The 26,573-nt window shown below is 42.6% G+C and overlaps 3 protein-coding genes across 5 annotated transcripts in view; all 3 read right to left on the bottom strand.

Moving 5' to 3' along the window:
- GLI2 (GLI family zinc finger 2) overlaps positions 1–19,385 on the bottom strand; it is a 200,002-nt gene extending 180,617 nt beyond the window's left edge. For 2 of the 3 annotated variants that reach the window (XM_061465082.1, XM_061465233.1), the window contains exon 1: positions 14,945–15,166. The gene's annotated coding sequence lies outside the window, so the exon portion shown is untranslated. Of the gene's footprint in view, positions 1–14,944; positions 15,167–19,265 lie in introns of those variants that run through there. The other variant, XM_061465155.1, reaches the window with a different exon arrangement.
- Positions 1–26,573, bottom strand: part of EPB41L5 (erythrocyte membrane protein band 4.1 like 5) — a 465,429-nt gene that overhangs the window by 51,718 nt on the left and 387,138 nt on the right. The window lies entirely within an intron of this gene.
- RALB (RAS like proto-oncogene B) overlaps positions 1–26,573 on the bottom strand; it is a 410,529-nt gene that overhangs the window by 134,081 nt on the left and 249,875 nt on the right. The window lies entirely within an intron of this gene.

Here is a 26,573-nt window from a genome sequence, read left to right as displayed (position 1 = left end):
AAAAGGGGAAACATAACCCCCATATTTAAAAAGGGAAAAAAGGAAGACTCAGGGAACTACAGGCCAGTCAGTCACCTTGGTGCCCAGCAAGATCATGGAGCAGATCCTCCTGGAAACTATGCTAAGACACCTGGAAACTAAGGAAGTGATTGGTGACAGCCAACATGGCTTCACTAAAGGGAAATTGTGCCTGACAAATTTGGTGGCTTTCTGAGACAGGGTTACAGCATTGGTGCATAAGGGAAGAGTGACTGATGTCACCTACCTAGATTTGTTAAAAGCATTTAACACTGTCCTGCACAACATCCTTGTCTCTAAACTGGAGAGCCATGGATTTGATGGATGAAGCACTTGGTGGGTAAGGAATTGGACAGACGACCACACTCAAAGAGCTGTGGTCAACTGCTCAGTGTCCAAGTGGAGATCACTGGAGGCTGTGTTCCTCAGGGGTGGGTACTGGGACTGACCCTGTTCCAACATCTTCGTTGGCAACATGGACAGTGGGATCAAGTGCACCTTCATCAGGTTTGCTGACAACATCAAGCTGTGGGGTTCGGTTGATACGCTGGAGGGAAGAGATGCCATCCAGAGGGACCCTGACACGCTTGTGAGGTGGGAGAGCACAAACCTCATGAAGTTCAACCATGCCAAGTGCAAGGTGATAAAGCATTCAGTTCTGGAATGCCTGACACAAGAAGAACATGGACCTGCTACAGTAAGTCCAGAGGAGGGCCGCAAAGATGATCAGGGAGCTGGAGCACCTCTCCTGTGAAGACAGGCTGAGAAAGTTGGGGTTATTCAACCTGGAGAAGAAAAGACTCTGGGGAGACCTTAGAGCAGCTTCCAGTACCTAAATGGGCCTACAAGAAATATGGAAAGGTACTTTTCACAAGGGCATGTAGTGACAAGTGGTAATTACTTTAAACTGAAAGAGGGTAGATTAAGATTAGATATAAGGAAGAAATTCTTTACTATGAAGGTGGTGAGGCACTGGGACAAGTTGCCCAAAGAAACTGTGGCTGCCCCATCCCTGGAAGCGTTTAAGGCCAGGCTGGATAGGCTTAGAGCTACATGATCCAGTGGAAGGTGTCCCTGCGTATGGCAGGAGGGTTGGAACTAGATGGCACATTAAGATCCCATCCAACTCAAACCATTCTATGTTTGGGATTCTGTGTTTGGGAAACTGCACCTCTGGCATTTCTCCAGAAAATGAGAAAGAGCTATTAAATGACTCCAGAGAGCTCAAAAACATTCTAAGAGATTATAAAGGTGGGTTAGCATTAACAGCAGATGCACTGACTCCTCATCCAGTTCTGCTGCCAGACTTAGGCGACCAGTCCATATGAGCAGTGGAGTTTTCTGCTCCAACTCCTCATCTCAAAACTGCATCTCTGAGGACTCCAGGTGCCTGGGAACTGTAGCCTCCACCTTCCTATGCAAACTCTCCTGAGGGAGGAAGGTTGTACTTGAATGGCAGGAGACGAGACTTTTCTTGAGATCCCTTCAAATTACTGATAAAGGCAACCAGTGCCACCTGAGTCCACATTTATAAAGCTGTACCCTGACAGAGGCTAAAACATTTCCTTAGATACATCTTTTATCCACTAAGACAAAAGCTGGCCTAGCTCCAAATATGGCCCAAATCCTCCCATATCTTGTCTTGGTGAGCAGCACTAGCCTAAAATCAAGCAGGTTTAGAGCCTTGCTACAATCAACACAACTCAGTTCTGAACTGGTTTGTGTGTAGAGTCACCATTCCTCCTGCTGTCTCATGGCTTCTGTTACCTTTTTACACTGATACCATATGGTACCTCCAGTGCCACTGTAGCCCAATCTGCATCCTGTTCTCCAGCAGTCGCCCCCATGATATCTCTGGTGGGAAATGATCTTTCATCTTCCTCACCATAGTCAAGCCATATATTTCAGCTTGGCAGGACACAGCACTTGCTCTCCCTTGGGCTGGTCAGCCCAGCACTTGCCATGTCCCAGCAGTATTTCTGCCACTACCACACAGCTGCTTGCTGAGCCCAGTTTGATACTCACAGCTCCCCAGTAAAGAGAACTGCTCAGGAAGGAGGTCCCAGTCACAGCAGGACTTGTCAGACTGATCTGTCAAGAGACACAGCCTTCTTGAAACCCGGCATGGGATGGTGCCAGCTTTTCTTCTGAACACTTTACACCTCATCATTCAAGCAGCACACTCATAATTACACCTAAATGTGAAACACAAACTTTCTATTATTGTCTGGTTTTCATAGAAAACTGATAAATCATTTGTTTCTTCTGGAGAGAGAACTCCAAGCCTGACACTCAAGACACAGGCTGCGAAAAAGAAAAATAGAAGGAATAAAAATGAAATACGATGAATTTTCAGCAGAGGTCTAGCTAGCACACCTAAGTATGCATGTATGAGCCCTTATACTGGCTGCTCTGGTATTCCAAGCCTTTCCTATCTATCCTTTAATATAACTCCCTAACAGTTTCTTCCTTATCAGAGATGTGATATGAAGTCCAATCACCAGACCAGCTCAAATGCTCTTTTTTTGCAGAAACGTAAGTAACAGGCTTTCCCAAGGCACATTTTTTTTTTGGTGCAGTGAAATTAATAGAGATGTTGAGTGAAAGCACTGGCTGCCTCTTGCCCCTGCTGAAATCAGGAGCAGACCTCCTGTGGAAGGCAGCCCTGGGAAGCAGCTCTAATGCAAAGCAGCCTTTACCACCCATGACAGCCACAGCGCTGGGATGCTGTTGCCATCTCTTCTGCCATATTCATCCTGGCACCACACAGATCAGGAGGAGAGTGGAATCCCATGGCCGCACTGCTGGAGCGACACCAATGCTCTGACGTCTCATCTGTAGGCAATACGGCCATCAGTGGGATACCTCTGCATTGCTGTGGGCTGGGGGGTGGGCAAGCAGAGGGGCTCAAAGAACATTTTAGAGACAAATCCCCTGAGAACCACTCTTGCTGGGAGGGACCCAAGAGATCTGGATTAATTTGCAAGTTTGCTTTCAGTTTGCTTCTTGCAATCTTACAGTAAACTGCCTAACCTTGTAGGCAATAAAGTGAGATGCCAGTATTTTCAGCTCACACTATTCACACTATGCTCTAATCTAGTTTGCATGTCCGGTCCTGTCATTAGCTGGAGGAAACATTAATCCAAGACAGTAGAAAAGAGGGAGTAAAAAATTGTTTCTGGAAATGCAATGATTCTAATGGCAAACGTTTGTTATCTAGACCCACAGCTGAGTTAAGCTAAAACACATTATATTCCATAAAAAAAAAAAAGTTTGAACCATATGTTTAGTCATTTGTGAGCTCTTGATCCTAACACACAACATAAGCTGCAATATCAGTGTCAAAAATGCTTGATTTAAAGTATGAGAGGCAGAGCCACATGAATTCAAGTTAAAATCACTTCTGCAAGTCTGTGGATAGAGACCACTGCATGGAGTGACAGGTACAGGGGGACAGATCCCAGTGTCTGCGCAGGAGGGGAGGAAGAGAAAAGTTTATTTCATTAAAAGTTTTTCTGTGCGATTGGCTAGGGATAAGACAATATAGCTGGGGGGAGGACTAAAACAGCTAACGAATAACACATGGTATGCTTTCAAAACATACAGCAACATGTGACATTCGTCTGCAAGTCTGGCACTGAGGAGCCTGTGGTCTGGCAGCAGTGAGAATTTCTGCTTTTTATTTCTTAAATCATCACAGGCATTTGAACTAAACCCCCCACCAAACAGCATGAAGGGAAGAACATAAAATCAGATTTTACGTACCGTACTCTCAGTCAGCCATTTTCTCAGTGGATTTTTATCCTCCAACTCAATTCCCACATCATTAAAGTGGTGCTGTCTCTTTAAAACACAACACGGGTCCGTGCCAAAGCCTGCAGTAAGAATCACTGGCACCAAAACAGTCAAAGCACAGAGCTTAATTCTCTACTTAATAAGACAATTAAAGAAGAGTATTTGGATACAGCAGTCTGCAAGTACCAACACAGAGCACTGATGTCTCCAAAGGCATGTTGATCTGAAGGCTTTATCAGAAAGCATCTGTCGCAACCAGATGCCATTAACACCTGAGAGAAATGGGAAATTAAGTGGGTTAATGTGGCTGCAATACACACAAATGTTTGCACTGCCCAGGTCCCTATTTGAGCATTTTAGAGGGTGCATGATACAGTGCCCTGATGAAAAAATGCAAGTACAAGTAATATAAACTAGAATATATGTACATAGCTGCCTTTGTTAAAAAATAAAGTAAAAAAGTCTTTTTGTGGAAATAAACCAAATTACGATGTGTGTTGTGTATTTGATATCTTCACTGCCATAATCATCGGAAGGCTTCTAGGAAGCCTGTTCTTAAACACTGTGCTTTGATAGATGTCTTAATATACATGGTTGAATTGAGGAACACGGATGAACACAGCACCAGTTACTGCTCATATGGACTCTCTTGACCATATCTGTCTCTAAGTTTCCAATCAAGTAATTCTCAGATGTCATCTCCTAGCCAGCTTCATCCTGCAGAGCCAAACCAAAGCTAGAGAAAAAGATAACAGCAGCAATATAAGAACTAATTAGTCATTTGATTAGCTGGCGAGAAGACAGGGTGCTGCAGTTCTGTGACCTAAAAATGCCACCAATGACCTTAAAACTCCATCTCAAGGGTGTCTGGAAATCTGTAACCTCCGGGAAGAGAGGGAGAAACGGATGATGCCTAAACTCCATCAACTCACATGAGATGTTGAAACAGCACAGACATTAAGTTGAGGAGAGGTGTGACATTTGAAGCAATCAGCCAGCAAAAGAGCACCTGCAGCACTGTACTTTGTTTGAACTGCTGCACCAACGGCTCCCAGTCCAGCCTACACGGAAGCTTCATGGCGATGCATGATTTAGTGCACCCAGAAGGCATGCCGTTTGGCGTGCAAGAAGTGCTGACCTCATCCTAGCAACTAACAACATGTAGCAAGAGGGCAAAAAGACCCAAACAAAACCCCAATTGCTTCCCTTCTACTACAAGAGGGCTAAAACCCAGCCAGCTCCAGCCACATCATGCCAGAAGAGAGCAGCCAAGGAAAGGAGGGAAAAGCCACTTTGAAGAGGACATCCTGAGTGGTTGCCATCTTTGCCTCCACTGGAGGGTCCTACATTGCACTGAGAAGATCCGCTCCTGGTAACCCCCATGAATGTGCTTGTTATTCCACATACAGCAACAGGAGAAGGACTGGGGTGAAGCCAGGAGGTTTCCTTAGGCTGCAAAGCTGCATCTTCAACAGCAAAGGAGGAAGACACCAAAATGACCAGGACTAGGGATCCCAAGTTAATTTGTACCCCACTCCTTCAGCCTGACAGCTGGAGCATGCCACCATCCGACTGCACTCAAGGCGCTGAAGATTTCCAGCCTAATCTGAGGCAATGCCTCCCTGACAAACCATGAGTGGGTGCGGAGGTATCCAAGGTGACCTGAAATAGCAGAAGGGGCAGCAGAGAGCAACGTCTGCTTGCTGTCAGTGAGTTCCACCACCAAAAAGCCCTCCTCATTTCCCACCTCCTTCAACAGCTTGGATAGCCTCTGGCTCTTGGGTATCTGTACCCTGATATTAAAGGAAACTGAAGGAAACCTTGGCAAAGATCCCTCTGCCATCTGCACCACTGGAAATGCCCTCTGGAAAGCAAAGGAGGAGCATCCCTCACCTTGCAAGCTCCTGGGAGAATGGTGCAACCTCCAGCACTGCCCCTTTTCATCCCCATCCCCTCGATGCAGATCCAGACCTGCCTTTCGCAGCCCACCTCCCCTCCGTGTGCTTTGTCCCAGAGGCATGAACTCACCTCCAGAACCAGTTCATTTCTAGAATAAGTCCAATGCAAGAGGCCTTGGAGTAAAATGCATGAGTAGGAACATTTTCTCAAATAGAAAATAGTGAAAGTGCTTCAGGAGGGTCAGTCATTAGGTGCAGGCTTTGCTGAGACAATGCAACCCCAGTACACACAATGCTTTCCCCTTCATTCCATTTCCTCTAAAAAAAAAAAAAAAAAAAAAAAAGGAGAAAAGACCCAAACAACACACATAGAATCAAAGGCAAAAACATCAGCCATGGACATGGCTGGGTAACACATGTACTGCACTCATCTCTGTATTCCCTTACAGTTAGCGAAGTTAGGAATGCAATTACTACAGCTTACAAAAGGAATTTAAGATTTCCAAATATGCCTTACTGTGAATTGGAACAAAACCCCCTAAATGCTGAAATGCTCCACAAAAGGAATTTTAAAATAATTTCTTGAAGCCTACTGGAAAAGCATTTGTATCACTACTGTTATTTCCTACAATGGAATTGTATTTTTAAATAAAAACTTACTTCAACACAAAACCTGTAAAAAATTTACTTTTTAACACTGTCAGAAATCCCAACTCTTTTTTTTTTCCTGCCACTTTTCAACAAAACTAACCTGATTTTGCAAGAGGGTTCAGTATTGATGACGCCAAATATTGGAATATGACTCCATCAACTAACCCAAGTCAGGAAATACCAAAGCTGTGGTTGCCAAAGCAACATAATTAACTTGATCACGGTGCATACACTGTGCACCACTTCGCAAATGGCCCTTTAGCGCCCAGCTAAAACCTTGGCTTGAATGGTGCATCAGGATGAATTTCTCCTCTGAGTTCTTCAAGAACACACACAGCAAAAGAAGTTGTCAAAAATTACTAAAAGCCAAGTACCACTCTGGTCCTTGGCCAATGATCCCCTGGGCTTGAAGACGTCAAGGACCAATTCTTGAGTCTACTCACATGACTAACGCTGTAGCAGTCACGGAAACACATGGTCCTGTTGCATGGAGCAAAGCCATTTTTGTAAAACTTCACTTTTAATTCATCTACATTACCAAATTTAGGAGGTTTGGTTCTTTTGTTGCATAATCAGTTAAGTTCTTACTACCTGGGTAGAGAGGCCCGGATGTGGGTGCTAAACCTTGACCCTAGGGCCACAAACCTGAATGCTGCTGTCAAGTAACTCAATGTGTACAATGTATCAAAAATAAGCTTCTGCCTGTTCATTTGGAAAAAAAAAAAAAAGTAGAAAAAAAAATTGAGTGATGGGCTTTCAGCCTGTCATCAGACCATAGTGACCTCAATTTTTTAAGAAATAAAGTTAAAATCTATTCTTATCTTCAGAGATTCGAGATGTATTTATGTGTCAAACTTTTTCCCCCTTGTCCTTAGCCTTTGGGAAGCACACTAAAAATGATATCAAAGCCTGAAAACCTTGCGATCACATTCGCATTCACCTTTGACTCAGGATGCTGACAGCTCTCACCAGCTCCTCGGCTCAATTCTCACTGTATGGCAAAGACAGCAGGTCTGGGAGAAGCTCTTGGTGAACCGTTCAGGACGAAATAAAGGCCACTTTGCATAGCAAAACCACACAGGCCTGCTCAATTTTTAAAGGCCAAAAAACTTTACTTTGGCAGTTTTCTACTGCTTTATATCCTTGAAGAATGTTTTACCAGCATCTTCCTCTCTCTTAAACACAAATGTTTGATTATTCTCTTTGAAATGTCTCTGCAACATCTACAGTAGTAAGATGCTGAATGCAAACACTGATTGATTCTTTCTTAGCCATCAAATGTGCTTACACAGCAACTACACACAGCAAATGCACACAAATCTCACATTTCACATTTAAAAATATGAACATGTAGTGGGTTTTCTTTACTCAGACATAATGAATGAGCTTAAATATTAGAACTTGAAATTATTAAGTAAATCATGGCACCTGCAAAGCTTCTATTTGCATAACATTAATTCATGATGGCATGTAAAACAAATTCATCATTCCCACTATATTGTAGTCTGATTTATGTTGGAATTGGAAAAAATAAAAATCATGAGCACAAAATTATGTTGACAAGATGTACGTGCTCTTCGAAGACTGAGATTTTTTTTCTGAATCATCAAAACAACTAAATTATGGGGAAGAAGGCTGGGAGAAAGCATCTTTAAAAATGAGTAACACACTAGTGTCACACACACACTCTTCAGTTATTAATGTCAAGCATGGTGAAGATACTCTAGAAAATCATTACCATTCATAGCTACTAACAGCCATTAAATTTCAATCAATTCAACTTAACACAAGTGTACTTCAGAAGCCCTTACAGTTCCTTATAGAGGTGGCTCAGAAAGTCCTGACTTATTGCATTGTCCACCACACAAAGAGGCATTGCTGAGGATTGCCCTGAAAGGGAGCTATCTTGGTGCTGGGAACTGATGCTCTTTTAATACCGTTGCAATCAACAGACCTTGCTTTTAAATAAGGTATGAAAAAAGGGCTCTAACAGGACTCCACAGGTCTATACGGAGGGGAGCAATAAACTGACTTCAGCTAAGGATGCCGCTTTCCTAGCTAGGAAAAAAAAAAAAAAAAAAGTAAAATGTTGGGAAGTTTTTAAGGGGGTTGCAATGATTTTTGGTAACAGAATCAAACTGCTCAACACCCTACGACACAGCTTCCAGGTGATCCACTTGCTTGAAGAATGTAATTACTAAATGCACATGACATTTAAAGAAAAAAAGGATTTAAGTTTCAGAGATTGGATATTTAACGCTCCCAGTGATGAATACAAGCCACAGTGCTTGTATACGACAGTACCTCATACTTACCTGAATTACATTTGTAATATTGGAAGTTTTTTCACTGCTGCTGCAGGAATTCAGCTGTGTAGCTGACCATTCCTTGCAGATCCTGGGGAGAACCAGCCATATCACTGCCAGAGTACTTGGCACCTCACGGCAGGGGTGAAGGACTGGGACCACAGGGGGCTTATCAGCCAGGGTCTGGACCTACACTGGCTTCCACTGTGCAGCACAGGATCCCAGAGAAGGCATGGTCCTCTAAAGAGATTTCATTAGTTTCATTTGAATGAATTATCTACACTAAAATCAGTAAAACCAAACATTTCACAGGGGAAAGAATTTTTTTTTTTTTTTTTTTAACAGGAGCCCCGATTTTCCCATAAGGGCTCATTCTGCCTGGCACAAAATCCTTTCTTCAGATTTAGAGGCAGTTTAAGATTGCAGGTGTGTATTCCTACAGAATAGTCACTCAGTGCACAGATGTGCCATTACTGCAGCTGAAATTACAAGCTCGAGTATGGATGCCCTTTTGTGGCTTTTAGCTCATCCCTTAAAAGTATCAGCATTGATGGCACTACTCATCACAAGAGTATTTGGGACTATTCTACAGAACTCTATAGTTTTCCTTCCCCTGGGGTTTACACCTTAGCATTTAACACAAAGGAGCAGTAAAGTTCTTTGGAATCAAGAAACATCCGAGAAATCTCTCAGACAGATACATGCTCCATTTTAACTCATTTTCCTACACTTACAAGCTGCACTAAATGCAATAAAATTAATGTTAAAAAGGGTCTTTATTGAAAAATCTTCCAGTGACAGGATCAGAAAGTGCCAGAGTTCAAGTAAATCGTTCCATGGAAAATGTTAGCAAAGCTTAATCATAATGAAAGCCACATTTAATTACAGCTTTTTAAGTCCATCTGGGAAAAAAGAAGAGACTTAAATATGTCACCTGAGATGATCTAGATACTGAAACTATTTGTAAGTTAACAAAAGCATTTGCATCACAAAGCACTCTGGGGCAGCACCACGGCAAAGCAGATGTGTAATGAACAAGGATCATAGCACCAAAACAATCAGGATTGTAAATAACTGCTGCTAATCTGCAATCATTTAAATTTGGGTTTAATTGCTAGGCAGCAAATACATTTCATTCTTGAAGAGGTAAACGCTCTGTGGAATACACACTTTAATATATTTAGAGGCAGAAGCTCCACAGCAAAGAATCTGAATGTCAGGAGAGCACAGAAGAGGCAAGGAGTAGGGCTGGCTCTGACATGAGATCACAACATTAAACAAACTTTTCCCTGAAAGGGAATTAATAATACTGCCATCCCCACTGTATGTACTGTAAGTGCTGCAGGAGGGACACAATGATGCACATGGGAAGCGAGAAGGTAGTGACTATAGAACAAAATTCAATCTAGTGTAATGAATAAAAAGTTCCTTTTATTTCTCTGTTGTTTTTGGTTCATTAAATTTTCCACAGATTTGCAGAGAAGAAAACGTGATCAATAAACCTTGACAAAAGTGAACATGTGAAAAAGGCGAGAGAAAGGCACAGGAAGATAAAAGTGATATCCCGATCACAGATTTCAGAGGCAGATGACCAGAGCTTTGGGCTGCTGAATAATCTGAATAGACCATCATTTCTTTACAGCCTTTTACTTTCTTTTCCCTGACTGTTGGAACTCTTCATTCAATACAATAGTAAATGCACTAAAACTTTTTTTCTTATGCTAATGGTCGAAATCGGGCGCTCACAGTTAAAACACACTTCCCACAAACTTGTTTTCTCAAAAAAAAAAAAAAATTAAAAAAATAAAAATTAACCTATTCAAGTTAAACTAAAATGTCAAAGACAGCTTAATGCTTGCTTTCACTATTCCTCAAAATTAATGGTTTTCTCCCCAGCAGATACAAAAAGAAAAGACTTGAATAAGGATAAAGCTGCTAAACTCTTTTCATATGAAAAGAACACTTAGAAAGTAAAAAAGAATACATCCAGTACAAAGATCCTGCACCTACAGTTCTAATTTGTATTGTTTCCTAATGGAATATTTATAATTGCAGAAAGGTGACAGCCAATTGCAAATAATTGTGAAACAATGAGAAAATATTCACCAGAGACTAATACATGTGGGCAGCCATACCCATGACAGTACCAGAAATACTGCCACTTGAGGAATGCTTCCACTCATTACAACAGGAGCCCAAAGGAGCCTATTTTCGAATGCTTTCTAATTTTGATGACCACTTCCAGGCACCGAGGCCTCTTTTTCATCAATACTAAATATTCACAAATCCTAAACAGTTTTTATGTCTTTGAACTTCTGAGTAACAGGACAACAACTTTCCTGTTCCTTCCCTGCCGCACATTTCAGCTTTTCTATACTTGGTTTTGTTTACAAGAAGTTAAAGAGTGTGGGGTGTGGTTATACAGTAGGCAAGCATGAACGAAGAAAAGTTCTGTGGCCCCTGCTGGACTAACACATCTAGTACGTATTCACTCACAGCTGAAGTGGCCTGCAGAAAATTAGACCTGATTACCCAATATTTCCATTCCAGTCACTTGTTCACATGGGAATCTTGCAACTTTGCCTCTTTGACTATCAAGATAACCCAACAAGATCAATTCTGTTTACTTGTACATCAAATACCAGTTAAATTCTAGAAGATGCACCTTTATGCGATCTGCTGTACACATGTCAAGAATTGTACATGTTGCATGCACATATATGTGTGTACACATAAGTTGAAATGCACAGGTTCGCGTTTTATTTACCTTTGAACATGATGCCTTCTTGCCATCATTCATACTAACACTCATCCTTCACTATGATTTTATTTAGTGCTGGTTTAATTATTCCCAAATACCTCCTGTTGTTTTGCTTTTCTTTAAAAGGACCCTGGCAACAGAGCTCAAGCAAACCTTAAATACCACTTAATGCTTTGTGGCAAGTTGTCCAAATGCGCAACAGTTTAAAATATTTATCCAGGTATATAAGGGGGTTGTGCAGCTCTCGAACAATGCCCTGGAATCTTTCCCATCAGTAAAAAAGCAGACGAAAACCAGAGACTGCTTAACCTCAATGCCTCAGCAGCAAGTGAGAAGTGCAAATATAACATTTCTATAAAGCCCTGGAAGCTTCATAGAAATGGAGTGGCAACTAATTAGTTTGATGCTATAGTCACATCTAATGTTCCTAAGTAGCTGCTTTGAAAAAAGCTCGCTGCCTTGAAATCCTTGGCCAGATTATTAAGTAGAGGCTTTGTCATGGAGCAATAGATAGGTGTTTGCTGCACAAATGCATACAGATTTTGGTGACTGCTTACTGAATCCACTGCCTCCACTAATCTGCACTGGAAACTTCACTATGAACAGAGCACTTCTCACGAGTACAAAAGCATGGAGTATCTGTGTACCTTTCAGACTACAGGGCAAACAACTGGCTTACAGTAGGCCACCAAAAACAGGGGAAGGTGATTAATCAAGTGTTCTCCCTAATTATAAGCAAAGAACAAGGACAATGATACTGATATTAGGTCAGATGCTCTACCATAACCTTAAATAATAAAAAGATAGGGACAGAGAACTGGAAAACTCATCAGAAAAAGTCGAAATCTCTAAATAAAATATCAGAATCATGAAAAACATATTTTCAAGTTATACAACCCTGTAGTGAACATGTAACTGTTTCCCTGATCACACAGCCCCAGAGCCTGTACAGCTTCTATGCAAACATGCCACTGAAAGGAAAGTTGTGGTACAGACCTTTAAGATCATTAGACTCACAGAAACTATAGTCAAAAATAGCTCTTTGCCATAAAAGTTTAAGCTGATTTTCAAAACAATGCCAAAAATCCTGGTCATTCTATCTATGCTGCAAAAAGACTGTGTTTTGTAAGTGTGACTTCGGTGTGCCATTAGGGAACGCAGGCTGTTGTGTACTGGATATATGAGGTCAGGTTCTGTTTTCTTTTATACAAATATAAACTGGAGTAGCTGTATAGTAGTAGATTTATATTGGCATATGCATCTAGTTCACATTCTTCTGTGGCTCTAATTTTTCTCTAAATTAATGACCTAACACAAGCAGTATTTGTCCATCTGTATATATCCCCCCTGACATACTGAAAAAAAGACATAGAAAGGAAGTTGGAAACAGTCCTTGAGGTCTGTTTTCCTTTGAAGAACAGCAGTTGCATTTCTGGGCACTTCAAAGTCACATACTTTAAGCAATAACAACATTTGAGATGAAGTGAATCTTACCTCACCTTGCTTTAAAGATTAGCTCTTTCACAAACATGCACTAGAGGCTCAGCTATACATATACCCGTAGATTAACAGTTCATCTTCAGTGGATCAGGCACTTCTCACTGCCACAGATAGGTCATATTTTCAATCAAATGACAATTTTTCAAGAGTTGTTTACACTGGAAAAGCCATAATGAATTTCATTCACTACTTAAAAAGTTGACAGTTTTGCAATAACATTCAATATGACACTTTTATTGCAATTCAGAGTTTGACAGGTGTCAACATTTCCTGAAGTTCCAGCCAAAATATGAATTACCATACCCACTCATCAGAAAAGTTGAACCAAACCAATTCACGCTGTAGTTGCTGTATGCAGCAATTACTATGCATTTCAAACATCCCGGGAGCACAAACAATTATTTAGTAGGATCCCCTTTTCCCAGTGAATGTAGTTTCTTTTCTAGTTAAGTGAATCAGAAGTGAATGGGTTTTTTGTTGGTTTGCTGAGTTGTTTGGGTTTTTTTTTAAGCAAGGTAGCTAGAACAAACAGATCAAATCAGCAATTCTTCTAACAAATCAGTCTATTCCACTTCTGTATATTTTGAATTTCATAGCTTATTTACTTTACTTTTTTGGCACCAATTCCACAGTGCATGCCAATACAATATTTGTTTAAATGCTGTTTTATGCAGCATGCTAGTCAAACGTTTACTTTCAAATTCTTGCACATCCCAAGAGTCTCAGTTGCAAAAAAAAAGTAAAATAAAATGAAAGTGAAGAAGACTGCCAGGGAGGGGGCTGACCAAGTCCCACAACTAGTCCCTTTATCTGTGGCTGGGAAAATATAAACACGATACGCCAATAAAACACTAATTTCTATTCTCACCGAGGCGGACACCCAGGTTTCCAGCCCCTGCACTGTAAGGAACACGAGGGCAGCTACAGGCAGCCCCAGGCTTCGCTGGCTCAGCCCCGGTGACCCCCGCACCTGGGCGTTCGCTCAACCCGGTACCGGGAGGCCATGGCGGGCCCCGGCCTCGGCTCACCCGGGGCGCCGGCAAGGCACGGCCCCGCGCAGGGGGCACGTCTTTGCGAGCACTGCGCCCAGCCACCGCGCCTGCCGAACAAGAGCAGCCCCGTCCCGGTAAGTTTTGAAGCCCAGGCTGCAGGTTAGCAATACAGAAATTAATGTATACATCTATGTAATAGCCCGTAACAGTCAGGAAAGCCGGCAGCGTGGCCAGTGGCGGGACCACTGATAAACCATCCCAAGCCCCGGAGCTGGAAAAGTCAGGTTTCCCTGGAAATGATGGCAATCACTAGAGGCAGAAAAAGCATCTAGATGAGCCCAACTCCCTCCCCTCCTCTCTGATTGTTTTAAAGCCAATGAGTCCGGGGGAAAAAACTCTCAACTCTCTAAATCCTTAATAGGATTGGAGTCCGGGTCTCTCCAAGCCGCTCCTCATCACACAGGGATCAAGTTGCAGCAGGGAATTTTTTAAATTCCTCAGCAAATATACTTGTTGAAAGATTGCCCCTCCCGAGGGTGACGGGGGGGGGGGGGGGGGGGGCAACTTCGGTCCTTTTTCTTTGAAAAGAAAAGCAAGCTCTCTGCTGGGTTTGGAGAGCCCGGCCGTCCTTCGGGACCCGGGGCAAGGCTGTCCCGGCGGCGGCTCGGGGCTGGGACTGTCACCGCAGCGCCCGGGAAAACGATCAGGGAGGCACAGCCCAGAGTCCGGTCCCGGGGGGATCGGGCCGATGGGGGGCACACGCTAGGCACGCACAAACAGAGACACAGAGACACACGCGGCGCACTCGCCTTGCTCACCTGCAGGGGGGACCGGGGATGGGACCCCCCCCGAGGGCACCCACTGCGAGGAGACCACTTCGCAAAATCTCTACCCTCTCTCACCCCACCCAACCCCGGCGCAGGGTACCTCGAGAAAAGTGGGAGAACAGGAGAAAGAAAAAATATATTGAAAAATTGTAAAAAAAAACCCACAATGAAAAGACACAATAAGCATCAACTTTACCCAAAAAGCGGAGCAGCAAGTTTTCAGCAGGCGAGCCTTTTCTGCGGAGCGGAGCTGCTCCTCCGGACCCCCATCATAAACTTGGGGGAGGGGGGCGTGGGAGGGACTTTCCCTCCGTCCTTCCCTTTTGTGCCTCTCCCCCTGCTCCGCTCCGCTCCTCGCCAAAAGCTGCCGCGAATCCCGGCTGCGGCGCGATGTTCTCCGGATGCTGCCGTGGAGCAGCTCCGCGGAGGCGGGCGGGAAGGGAGGGAGGGAAGGCGGGCTGGGGAAGGCCGGCTGGGGAAGGCCGGGGGCAGTTTGGAGAGGTGCGAGGCGCCGCGGTTGCAGGGCGGCTCCTGCTGCCCATCAGCACGGGCCGGCGGCGGGACGCGGTGCGCGCACGTATACATGCTTCTATATAGATGTGTATATATACACACATACATACACACAGGTTGAAGTTGAGCAGCCTGCAGGAAAGCCACTGGAGCGCTTTCAAGCTCTGACACAGGAGGGAAACTGGCTGTAGGGTCTGTTTTCTCTCCCACCCCTCCTTCCCCCCCGTATTCAAATAAGAGAAAAAAAAAGGGGAATCCAAGCCTTCCCATCTTTTCGGCGCGGGAGCAGCGGAGCGCTACGGATCCTCTCTCCTCCCCCATCCTCTTTCATATCGGATAACCCCCTCGCCTCGACGAACCTCACTATTTTGGATGAGGGTTTCTCTCGCGCCGGGGTGGGATCCTCTCCCCTACCCGGCCCCGGAATGCCGCTCCGAGACGGGCCGCCGGCAGCACTCCCTCGCCCCCTGCTCAGCTGGAGCGCATCTGCCACGAAACCACAAAAATCCCGCGTCCTCGGGGAAAGTAGCCCCCTTCCTGCTCCAAACGACAAAAGTTTGGCACTTGTGCAGATTCCCCCGCTCAGAGGCGGGGATGGTTTTCCTCCGACTTTGGTGTTTTGTTTGTTTGGGTTTTTTTTTTTGGTTGGTTGGGTTTGGGTTGGTTTGTTTTTTTTTCTCTTCCCTGGGAGTTTGCGCTACCCTTCAACCCCCACCCCCCCACCCCCCCCCCCCCCCCCCGCCCCACCGGGGTAGGAGGCAGCAAAGTCCCGCGGAGCATCTCCGCGGCTGGGCTGTGGCTGTAACCTGGAGGTGAGCCAGCCCCGGCCCACGGGTGCTTCAGCCTCCAGCAGCATCTTCGCTGGGAAAAACGTTCATTGAAGACTATTCTCTAAACGCGGTAACCGAGCTCACCGGAACATGGTAATCTAATCCACGTGTTTTGGAACCGAGACTACAAGGAGAGGAAAAAGAGCTTCCAAAAAGTACCCTGTTACGACCCCCCAGTATCTTTTCTTTCTCCACTGATCCGGTGCATTAATAGTGGTACCAATAAGAAGTACAGCAGTTTTAACTTGGACTCTGGCCAGATTGGGCTTGTTACTTGATTTGTTTTGAATCCGTCGGCTATGGAATTTATCTAAAGTTTAAAACATAGTCACATACTGCTGAGGAGGGTCACTGAACTGTACCAAAAACAAGCTGAAACTCGTCGTATCATCAGGGTATCTCACTCCAACAGGATTACGGCCAGCACCATAGCAACCACATGCCACATCAGCCCCCAGCTTCACTTTCAGTCCCTTGGGCAGTGTTAACATTTGCCAGCGGATTTGCCCTACACTCAACCCAGTTCCAGGCAAGTAGAAAACGTGCTTTATGCTACTCAGAAACTTTCCTCTTCTAGCCTGTGCAAAGCAACTTAGCTGGACTCCAGGCTCCATGCCACAATTGTCATCCTAAAAACCTGATACCAGTCTGGGGGCCTTCTGTCTGAAAGTCTGCACACCTCTATTTCCTTTTTTTTTTTCTTTGCTGAGGAGTGGGGCATGGCATTAGAAGGCTGTGGCACCAACTTTGACTATTTAGGGCACCAACTGACTCCCAGGCACCCCCAAATCCCATTTATTCCATTCAGATAGCTTGGGGAGAACTGTGAGGCAACAGGTTATTTTGTCAATCACCAACATTGCAACTTTTTAGAGAGTCAAAAACTAGCAGTAGCATGCACCCACTATGTCACCCAAAGAAATTCCATGGTACACATACAGTCCATGCTGGCACAGCAGCTCACCCTTACCTCATGCAGGTGGGTAATTTTGTGCTGACAGGAGTTTCATTGGACCTCCTACAGAAGAGTACCACACAATTGAGAAGGGGGCTTTGATTACCAGAAGCAGGAATAAACCAGGTCTTTGATCTCCAGATAACAAAGTCCACTTGTATTGCCAGGTTATTTTACCAGGGAAAGATGACCTAGCAGCCTGGGAGGTGAGTTAGAATAAGATGATTTTATATGATAAGAGAAGCTGGCAAAAAATTAACATTAGATGCATTCTAAATTCTTGCTTCATAGTTACAAAGACAGGTATATCCAGACTGTTGGCCTAGAAGATTTTTAAAATCAAATGAAGGAATAATTAAAGGATTCATTCAGAGCAGTTATGCAGTTAAGGACAGTTTCCTTTCTAGAATTCATACTTGTGAAACCTTCAGAAGATGGTGATTTTTAAGCCTGAAAGGAAACATCTCATTTTTGTCAGAAGGATGATGGCTTGCCATGGCCAGAGTTTTTTGGGAACTTTGAGTTGGCTTTTACATTATCTGACTGCTGTAGCTCATCCATCCTTTCCTCTCCTGCTCTGCTCATTGAACTGCCCTCTCTTAATCTTCCATAGGTGTCTGAGATTAAATAGATGACAGAATGACTGACATTTGGTATACATAAAAGAACCAAAATATGAACAAGGGGTCAAAGTGCAGCTCTTCCCTCTGGTCTTCCCTCCTGGCTCTTGTACAACCTGATAGGGATGAAACCAAGTAGCAATATAAAGACATATGACAACGTACACTTACTATACCTTGCTGTAGCATGAGTGTATGGATATAGAGGATACATTAAAAAATGTTCTCGTCTAAGGGAAGAGTTTTTTAATCACAGTTTAAAAAGAAGCTCTCACAATGGTGAAAGATTGACATACAGCCAGGTCCAGGATTGCTTATCTGGGATCTGTCCCACTTCTGTAAGGTCAGTGGAATGAATCTGAATGACTAGCCTCAAAGGGGACAAATGTGGCTTTTAAAATGTTTGATATAGTGCTGAAAGAGGACTGTAATTTTTTATTAAATAAGATATTTAAAGAAAGTTGTTGAAAAAACAGTGGGGGATGCTCCTTTTTGTTCTATTCATGTCTATAGGATTTATTTCTGTAATGATAAATTAAAAAAGCCATTTGAATATTCCAAAAGATACTCACAGGTAGAAGCTACCAGGAAAAAAAATTCTCATTTAAATATACCTCTCTTTTAGAATGAAGAAAATAATTATATGTGGGATGATCACTAGGAGACAGAGGCCTAAAATCATGTTTTGTGCAACTCATATCTTTATGATGTCTGGTTTAAGTCTAAGTGGGACTTTTTAAATCCAAGTGGGTTTTAAATCCAAGTGGGACTGTTTAAATCAGTTCTGCCCTGATTTAAACAGCTGTACCAGCTCTGGGTCAATGAAATTGCACCAAGTCTGATTGTACCCTGTATCTGTAGAATATAATTAATCACAATGATATTTAATACATTAATAATGTCATGTGTAATGCTGGCTCAGAATTGGTTAGGAGAATGGGTAAGATTTTTTGGCACAATACATTCCCTTCTTTTTTTAAAGTAGCCCTCTTACCTGGGGGAACCAGTAACTGTGGGTGGACAATGAGACAGTACTCATTGGGATGATATGCAGCTCTGATTCCTATCTGCCTCCATGTATGTGTTGTCTCTTGTTTAAAGCTTCAGTGGTAAGTTCCTCGAGGCAGGTGCCATCTTCCTGCATTCTACATTTTGATTAAGGCCTATTTTATTCTTCCTCTTTCTCAAGTATATCCAAACTATAATTTCAATGCCAATTCCCTGATACTTTTCTTCCCCCCCCCCACCCCACTGGAAGGATCCATTCTTGCCAGATTTAATCTGTATTGGGTCATTAGTATTGAGCTAATGCGATAAACTCTTTTAAGGTTTTTCCATGATTATGGAAGGATACATCCATGCTGCATCAGCAAACGAGGTGTTACTTTTATTTACTGCAAAACTGGCCTGGAAGACTGCCTTTCATTTCAGAGAGCATGTAAGATCTTATTCAACTTTAAAACCAAATTGAAATGTCCTGCTAAAACAGGACCTTATTCACATGGCTACATACACTGAAATTACTGCTTGTAAAACGATAAGCAAGTCATTTGAACGTGCATTCACCATGAACTAGGAATGTACACGCCATCTGTTTACCTGTCTTAGCAGAAGGACAGAAGCTTCTTCAAAATGCACAGAGCCTGTCATGTCTGCACAATTTTCAAGAAGTGTCACACTTGTGGCTGCTCTTTGCCAGACCCAGCCTGTTCTCAAATGGTGAGAGGTCCCTTCTCCCATTCAGCTCTGAAACAGAAAGCATTTTTTGCTGTAAGAGTAGGGACTTCAAGCTCCAGCAACCAAATTACAGAAAATTTAACATGGAAAGCTTGGGTCTAGGTCCATGCCTCTCACTGTGTTTCTAGTTGCAGAAAAGCAGCAGTACATTATGCTTACCTGAGGAAAGGAGAATAAGCGGCACTAGAGAAGCATTGCACTTTGGCATGGATGTGAAAACAAAATGCACAGATTCTGAGGGACATTCTTTTCTCATGATACTTTGCAGTTTCTCATTCTTTATTCCTCTTCTCCCTGTCCCTCTAACTGCAGTCCCTTTTGACAGATAGGGAATGGGCTACAGGGCTATGCCTACCTGGGAGTTTGAGAAAGGAGACAGGCAGCCCACCAACCTTGCAGGGACTTCTGGACTTTATCTGTCCCCAACAATGCTTGATTCAATGAGGAGACAGATAACAATTTTCCTGCCCAGGGTTGGTTGGGTTACTCAAAGTGTTGGTTTTTTAAAGGGAAGACAGGAGAGCAGGGAGTGGGGTACAAAAACTAGTTAACTAGGGTACCTGTATGTGGCATTGTGTGAAGAACTGCAAAGAACTGGAGTTGGCAATGTACAGAAAGCAAAACTCAAGCCACTGATAATGAGATTTGTTAGAAGCTATATTTATATTTCATGAGGGAAAGCTAAGGAAGAGACTTTTCATTCACTCAAGGAAGAGAAAATTTTTTGGGATTTGCAGAAAACCAGAAATCCTTGTCTGTACAAAATGTGTAATCTAGTGCTTTACACATTACACTATACTGCGTGTACACACTGTGTGTATCAATATATATATACTGATGACCAATTTGCATGGTTCTGCCCTGATGAAATATTACCTACAGTGGCCAGCAATTTTAATAAAAGTTTGTGCTTTCCACCAGAAAAAAACCTCCAAAACATTATCCATTTAACCTTTGTGGTTTCATAAGTATTAATTAGGATGTCTAACACTCATCCAATGACAGATAAAGATTCACTGATAAAGCTAGAAAGGAAATCCTGATTCCTAGACCCAAGTTCAGGCTACTAGATGGTGCTGTCCCAAGAAGACTTCCTCTGTCAGAGCTCAGTCTTCTTTCCACTGCCTTGACTTTAGGGGTATATAAAGTGAAAACATCTCACTTTATTTGCTTTTGTAAGTCACTCTTTGTAAGTTTTTTGGAGGAATTACAAATCTTCTAATTGAGATTTCAGCAAAAGCATGGACTGCCACAGTAGTCCTAGTTTTAGGAGGCTGTAAAGGAGTAAAAATATTAGAAACAAGAATATGACCATATAAGCCACATCTCAGAGCTCTTGTATACTTAAGGCCCCTGAATATAAGGTCTCCAAGGGCTGCAGAATGACAGCCAAAGTTGTATAAATGCTAAGAGTTTTGCAAGAGGCTCCTAATTTTTACTACTCAAATTTTCAGAGGTAGCTTGCCTTCTTTGAAAATAAGGTGTCTGTGAGTTACCTCAAGTCAGGCACCTAAAATACCCATCCTTTACTGTAAATCTTGACTAATGTCTTATGATGATGAACAAAAAATGTAGTCGTGGGTATATGAGACTGCTGGCTGAACAGCATGACGTGTCTGAAGACTCTTATCAAGCCAATGTGAATTTCCATTACATTTGTTGAATAAATGAGTGACATCAATATGTAGAATCAGAAGGACCCCAAATCCATAAATAACAGCCCTCCTATATACTGCCCACAGAGGTCCAGCTTGGTTTTGCTGAAGAGACAAGTAATGCTTGCAATCATACCTAATATATTTTAAATCGGTTATATTGTTTATAGATTTCTTATGTCAAAACTGGTGAATTCTCTGGTGTGCTTTAGGATTTATGCATTCTAGTTCTTTGAAAGGTTTGTTCTTATTTGTTGCTACCTGCAAAAATATATTTCTTGGCCCCAATTCACAGTGGAACAATGTTAGGTCATTATTCCTTGAATTGTTAGGCTGTAAAGAAGCAATTTCTCACTAACCTGTGACACAGGAAATTGTGATTCTGATGTCAGGCCATTTCTGGAGTTCCTTTTACAACAATCTGTTCTTCTGTCAGCAAATGACATTTATGTATTATTTCCAGAAAGTGTAGGCTTCAGTGATTTTTGTATGTATACATTCAGTATTTCTCTTCTGCTTCTTATTCTGTGTAGCCTGGAGTTTTAATATATGATTCAACTGATAAATAAATATATTTTGATTGATAGTGCAAATACCTGGTAGCGGGTACCAGCTACCTTAAAATACTTCTCAGAATAGTTGAGTTTCCTGCTTTTGTTTTTACCAAGATTTCTTTTATGAAGAATTGCAATGAATGAATAATGCTTGGATACTCCTTTTCTCTAGCTTCTCTGCTGAACTTAGTGTGCTGCTCAGTGCTCTTCACAACAGGAACACAACGCAAACTGCTACCACAGCAAGATTTTATACCCTGTTTAACAGGGTTTGGTGTTATGAACCAGAATCACTAGTGTGGTTCAGAACTTCTTCTGACAACAAAAAAACAGGTATGTTTTGTCAACACACTGCAGCCTAATGCAGCTATTTTATTTACTCATTTGAAATTTGGTAACATGTAAAACATTTGACAGATGACAGTATGCATACGTTTTACCAATAAGTATGCATATTGACTACACAGGAAGTGGTTTACTGGCAGAATACATTTTACATATACGTAGGGAACCGATGCTATAAAGTTACACATCACAGAAATGAAAGTTACAAGATAATGTACATTTCAATGTACATCGTAAAACCTTTCCACAAAAATAAACCACGTCTGTCTGTCTTTTCTTTGTTACAAGGTTTTAGGATAATATGTACAGAAAGGTAGTTGTGTAACACTAATATAATTCCTTTCTTCCTGAAATATTCTCCTGTAGTAGAGTATCACTGCAATGTGTCTTTATCTTAAGTACAGTAGCTATTTAATGATTCAAGACAATTTAGATCTGTTAATACATCTATAGAACAATGGCATAAGCAGGTACTGGATAGCAAGGACCTCATAAACTTTCACCAAAAAGGCTGAAAGGCATTTCTACCACCTTCTAACTATTCACTCATTTCAATCCATTGTTTCCAATGCATGGAGTTTTCCAAAATGGAACAAAAATTACAACATTTGTACCAATAAACAAACCAAGACCAAGCAAAGTCCATCCTTACAGATTTCCAAAATTTGGTTTGGACAAATCCGAGGACAGAAAATATAGTGTGGTAACAATCTCATGTTCAAGAAGAAGAGAGATTATATTACTAACATGCATTTTATTAATCCTTGATTTCCTCAGAATCAGCAATCACAATTTTTTTTAGCATAAAACATGAAAAAAACCCCATGATATTTTGTTGAAATAAAAATGTGGGATACATCTGGTTCTGTGGTGAGATGACCTATTAATAGTTCAATTAATCTTCTAGTATCACTGCAAAATTCTTAATTCCAGCTGGCAGAGCCAACATGATATAACCTAAATACTAACTGTAACATTTTGAAAATGACAGGAAATGTGGGCACCACACTAAGAATCTAATGTAGGAAAGTACTGCTCTAGATTTCCTATGTATCAATGCAGAGAGAGAGACTTGTACACAGGTCATGTCAGAGCATGTAAGTCAGGCTGTTGTTGTAAATCCCTCTTTGGAGAAGCTGTGGTTTCCCCCAGCCATGCAGGCAGCCCCAGGGGGAGCTGAGCTTCTCCAAGCCAGGTGCTTATGATGTGAACACCTCTGTACTGACCATGCAGATTGTAATCAATGCAAAGAACATTCCTCTCTGCAAAGATCATCTTGAGATGCTGACAAACACTGAATGCAGCTCAGTAGTCCCAACTTATTAATAAATTCCAAATGTCAGACAGAATACTGTTTAAAGTCTTTCTGTCATTCAGTCACAGCACCCCTAAGCAGCAGTAGGGTCCTCCCAGAACAGGGCTGGAAACTCAAACCAAACAGTTTGCCCCATCTTGAGACTTCTCTCAACACGCTGCCCGCAATTGGTCTGAAAAATGCGCAGTATTCTGGTATGAGCATATTTAACCCAGAAAAACTTTTCTTACACCATTAAATTACATTTTCCTCTTCTGACCGCACAAGAATAAACTGTGGTAAAAATAATCAGATATACCCTGAAGGATTGTGCTTGCCCTGCCTTTTCCTTGGCTTTCGCAGAACATCACAGTCGGCATCTGAAGTGTGCAACACCTTTGAAGACAGTGACAAGACAAGAGTGAGATTACCAAATACTACAGTGCTTTCCATCAGCCTGCATTGGGTCCCTGACCTTCCTGGGGGTGTTACACACAGCACACCTCTGTGTTTCTTCCCAAATGCTCTTTAGCCAATGCCCGTTTTCTCCATCTTACCTAAAGAGTCAACTGCCCAGAACAAAGTTATTTAATCAGGTTCTGGGTAAGTCCAGAGTAAAAAAATCAAGCAAACTCAGAAAAATTTAAAGGGCAGAGCTGGTGTAACCTGAGACAGTGTATACTGTGTAGCCAAAAGGTAGAAAGCACAAACTGTACTGTAAGGGAACAGCTCAATCAAGGACTGGTGCAGACAGCACCAGGAGAAAGCCTACAACAAACAAAACCATCACCTCAAAAGACCGCAGAGAGTCCTGGGTCTTGCATGGGTGCAGACCCCGAGGAAATGTACCATCATCCTAGCTATAGTGCTTTTTGGGAGGGAAAAGCTCCAGCCACAAGTGTGATTGAGGGCATTACACAATCTGCAGCTGAGCTGCAGAGCTGCAGTCTTGTTCTCACTGCCACCTCTGAAGAGAGTTGCTGTGAGTTGCAGAACACTCAGCTCCTATGAAGTGACTCGAGATAGCTGAGCCGAAGGTAGTACAGAGGCTCAGAGCATTTGTGTTGTATTTTCATTGGTGACTGTCACTGAGATTACATAATAGTAGGAGAGGGACTCATGTGCTTCTAGTGCAGTGTCAACAATACAGTCACAAAAAATTCAAGTCAAGTGCAGCTTTGAACAACTCTCATTGACAATGGTAACAGTTCAGTGAGGGGAGCTCAGCCTCATGAAGTACAGCCATCAAAGTGGAACTCTTTAATGACCTTCAGGAGCTCTGGATGATGCTGTGGGGACTCTTAGTGCAGAACATCTGGAGGAAGAGCTGGGAATGAATTACATATTTTTAAAAAATACACTTCCCTAGATTTGAATTAGTAATCACATTTTTATGACCACTTCAGTCTCCAAAAAGGATACACCAGTATTTGTTCCCACAAAAAAGGTTTGTAAGATCTTTTGGAAACAAGGCGGTTAGAGCTCCCACTTTGCATTCCACCTGAAGGATGTCCAAGCAAACATTGCCTCCTCACGTCACCCTGGAACATCATTTCAGTGTTGAACCAGAGGGAGGACTGCCATCAGCTGAGTCACCAAGACCACTTCCTGTAACTCCTCCGTGGTCTTTGAAGGATCCATCGCCTGACTGGCACTGACCTTGTCTGACCTCAGGATACTTTTGAGAGCCCAGCACAAAGAGATAGGAGTGTGGGCTAGTATCTGAGGGGCTCCATCATGCATGCTAAGCTGCATGGTTTCATTGCAATGGGTAAAAGGTTATGAAGGAAAGGAAACACAGTAGGTAATTCCCTGGTATGGAAATCACACATGTAAAGACAATTTTACAGCACCCAGCCCAGACACACTTAAGCAGCAGTTCAGTTGTGGTGCAGTGGATGGGAAGAGTACAAAACCCACAAGAGGCAGATCTGATAAAGTGAGCTGTGGGGATGCTCTCAGACAAGCAGCAAGGAAGTCTTCTGAAGCTTTCCATCCTGTGTTCTCTGTATATACCACATCTGCTCCAGAATGATGGAAGACTATTTTAGGCACATTTTATGGAGTTTTAAAAATGTTATTGTGACTGTATTTTGCATCCCTTTGCCAGTAAAGCCAGATGACTGCACCATGGGCTACATCTCCAGATGGTTTAAATCACTGGTCTTGCTCTAATTTGCTCCAGCGAAGGATCTGCCCCCATGAGTCTAACTACACAAGGTACATGGATCTATAAAGAATGAGCCAAATAAGCCAAAACAGTGTTTCTAAAAATAAATGCCCACAACAAGACTCCAAGTGCCAAACATACATATTAGGTCTGTCAAAATAGTATTGTCAATCCCAAGCATTCAAAATTTAGGAGCTGGGCATGAGGTTGGCTTTAAAAAAGCCCACAAGGTTAAAAAGAAACAAGCAAAGAGTAATACTTGTGTACCTCTTTTGGTTTGTATTCTTGGGGTTTTTGAGTCTTCAAGACAAACTCTGGTCCTGTTTTAAAGCTTTTTGTATATTTTTTTTCCTTTCCCTTACCCCCCCCCCAACCCCCCCCGCCCTCTCTGGAAGCAGCAGGGCTAGAAACTTGCTGCTAAGGAAAGAATGTTAAAAGAGAGATTCTCATGTAATTGCCTGACTCCAGAAACTAAGCTTTTAAGAAGAATATCATGAGACTCATGATAAAATCATGAGAGTTGGCAACACTATTAGGGAATTGGAAACGATATAAAGCTCCCACTTCTGCAGTCTGCGAAATATTGGACTTCTAGACACAAGTTTCTTTATGCACAGAAATCCTGTCACTGCTGTATAACCGGTCTTTTCATTGACACAGGTCTTCAGCTTTCCATTAGATCAATTCAGATAGTTTCTGGGGATCTTCTGTTTGTGTGTTGTCAAAACGATATTTGGCAACAAAAGACTTGCAGCAGATTACAGATGGACACAAATGGGAATGAGTTTGAAGCAGGCTGGGAGCCTGAAGGAATGGCTATATCTGGGGAAAAGGAAATATGTCCACACAGCTTTATTTGCTGGACTTGTACAGCTCTCTGAAGAGCCAAACTCTCCCTGAGAGAGGGATCTGCAAATCCACCTTTTACATTAACAAGTTAGTAGAATCCTGGGGCAGGGAAACAAGGGGGAAAAAAGCCCTCAAAAGCAAACCCTGGAGAATTGCTTTGGGAGCTTGACACCTACAAAACTGCATGGAAAATATTACCATGTAACAGCAGTAAGGAAGCTCCCAGCAGCATGGGGCTGCAGGATTGTCCTCATTATTATGTCCGATCAGTGCTAATCTGCCACAACAGGAAACATTCAAAGT

Source organism: Pezoporus flaviventris, unplaced genomic scaffold, assembly GCF_033815535.1.
Source record: "Pezoporus flaviventris isolate CSIRO_AGI_PZ_B2104156 unplaced genomic scaffold, CSIRO_AGI_Pfla_v1 ptg000001l, whole genome shotgun sequence".
Classification (NCBI taxonomy): Eukaryota; Metazoa; Chordata; class Aves; order Psittaciformes; family Psittacidae; genus Pezoporus; species Pezoporus flaviventris.
The sequence above is the reverse complement of the archived record's forward strand: the minus strand, read 5'-3'. Positions and strand labels throughout refer to the sequence as shown.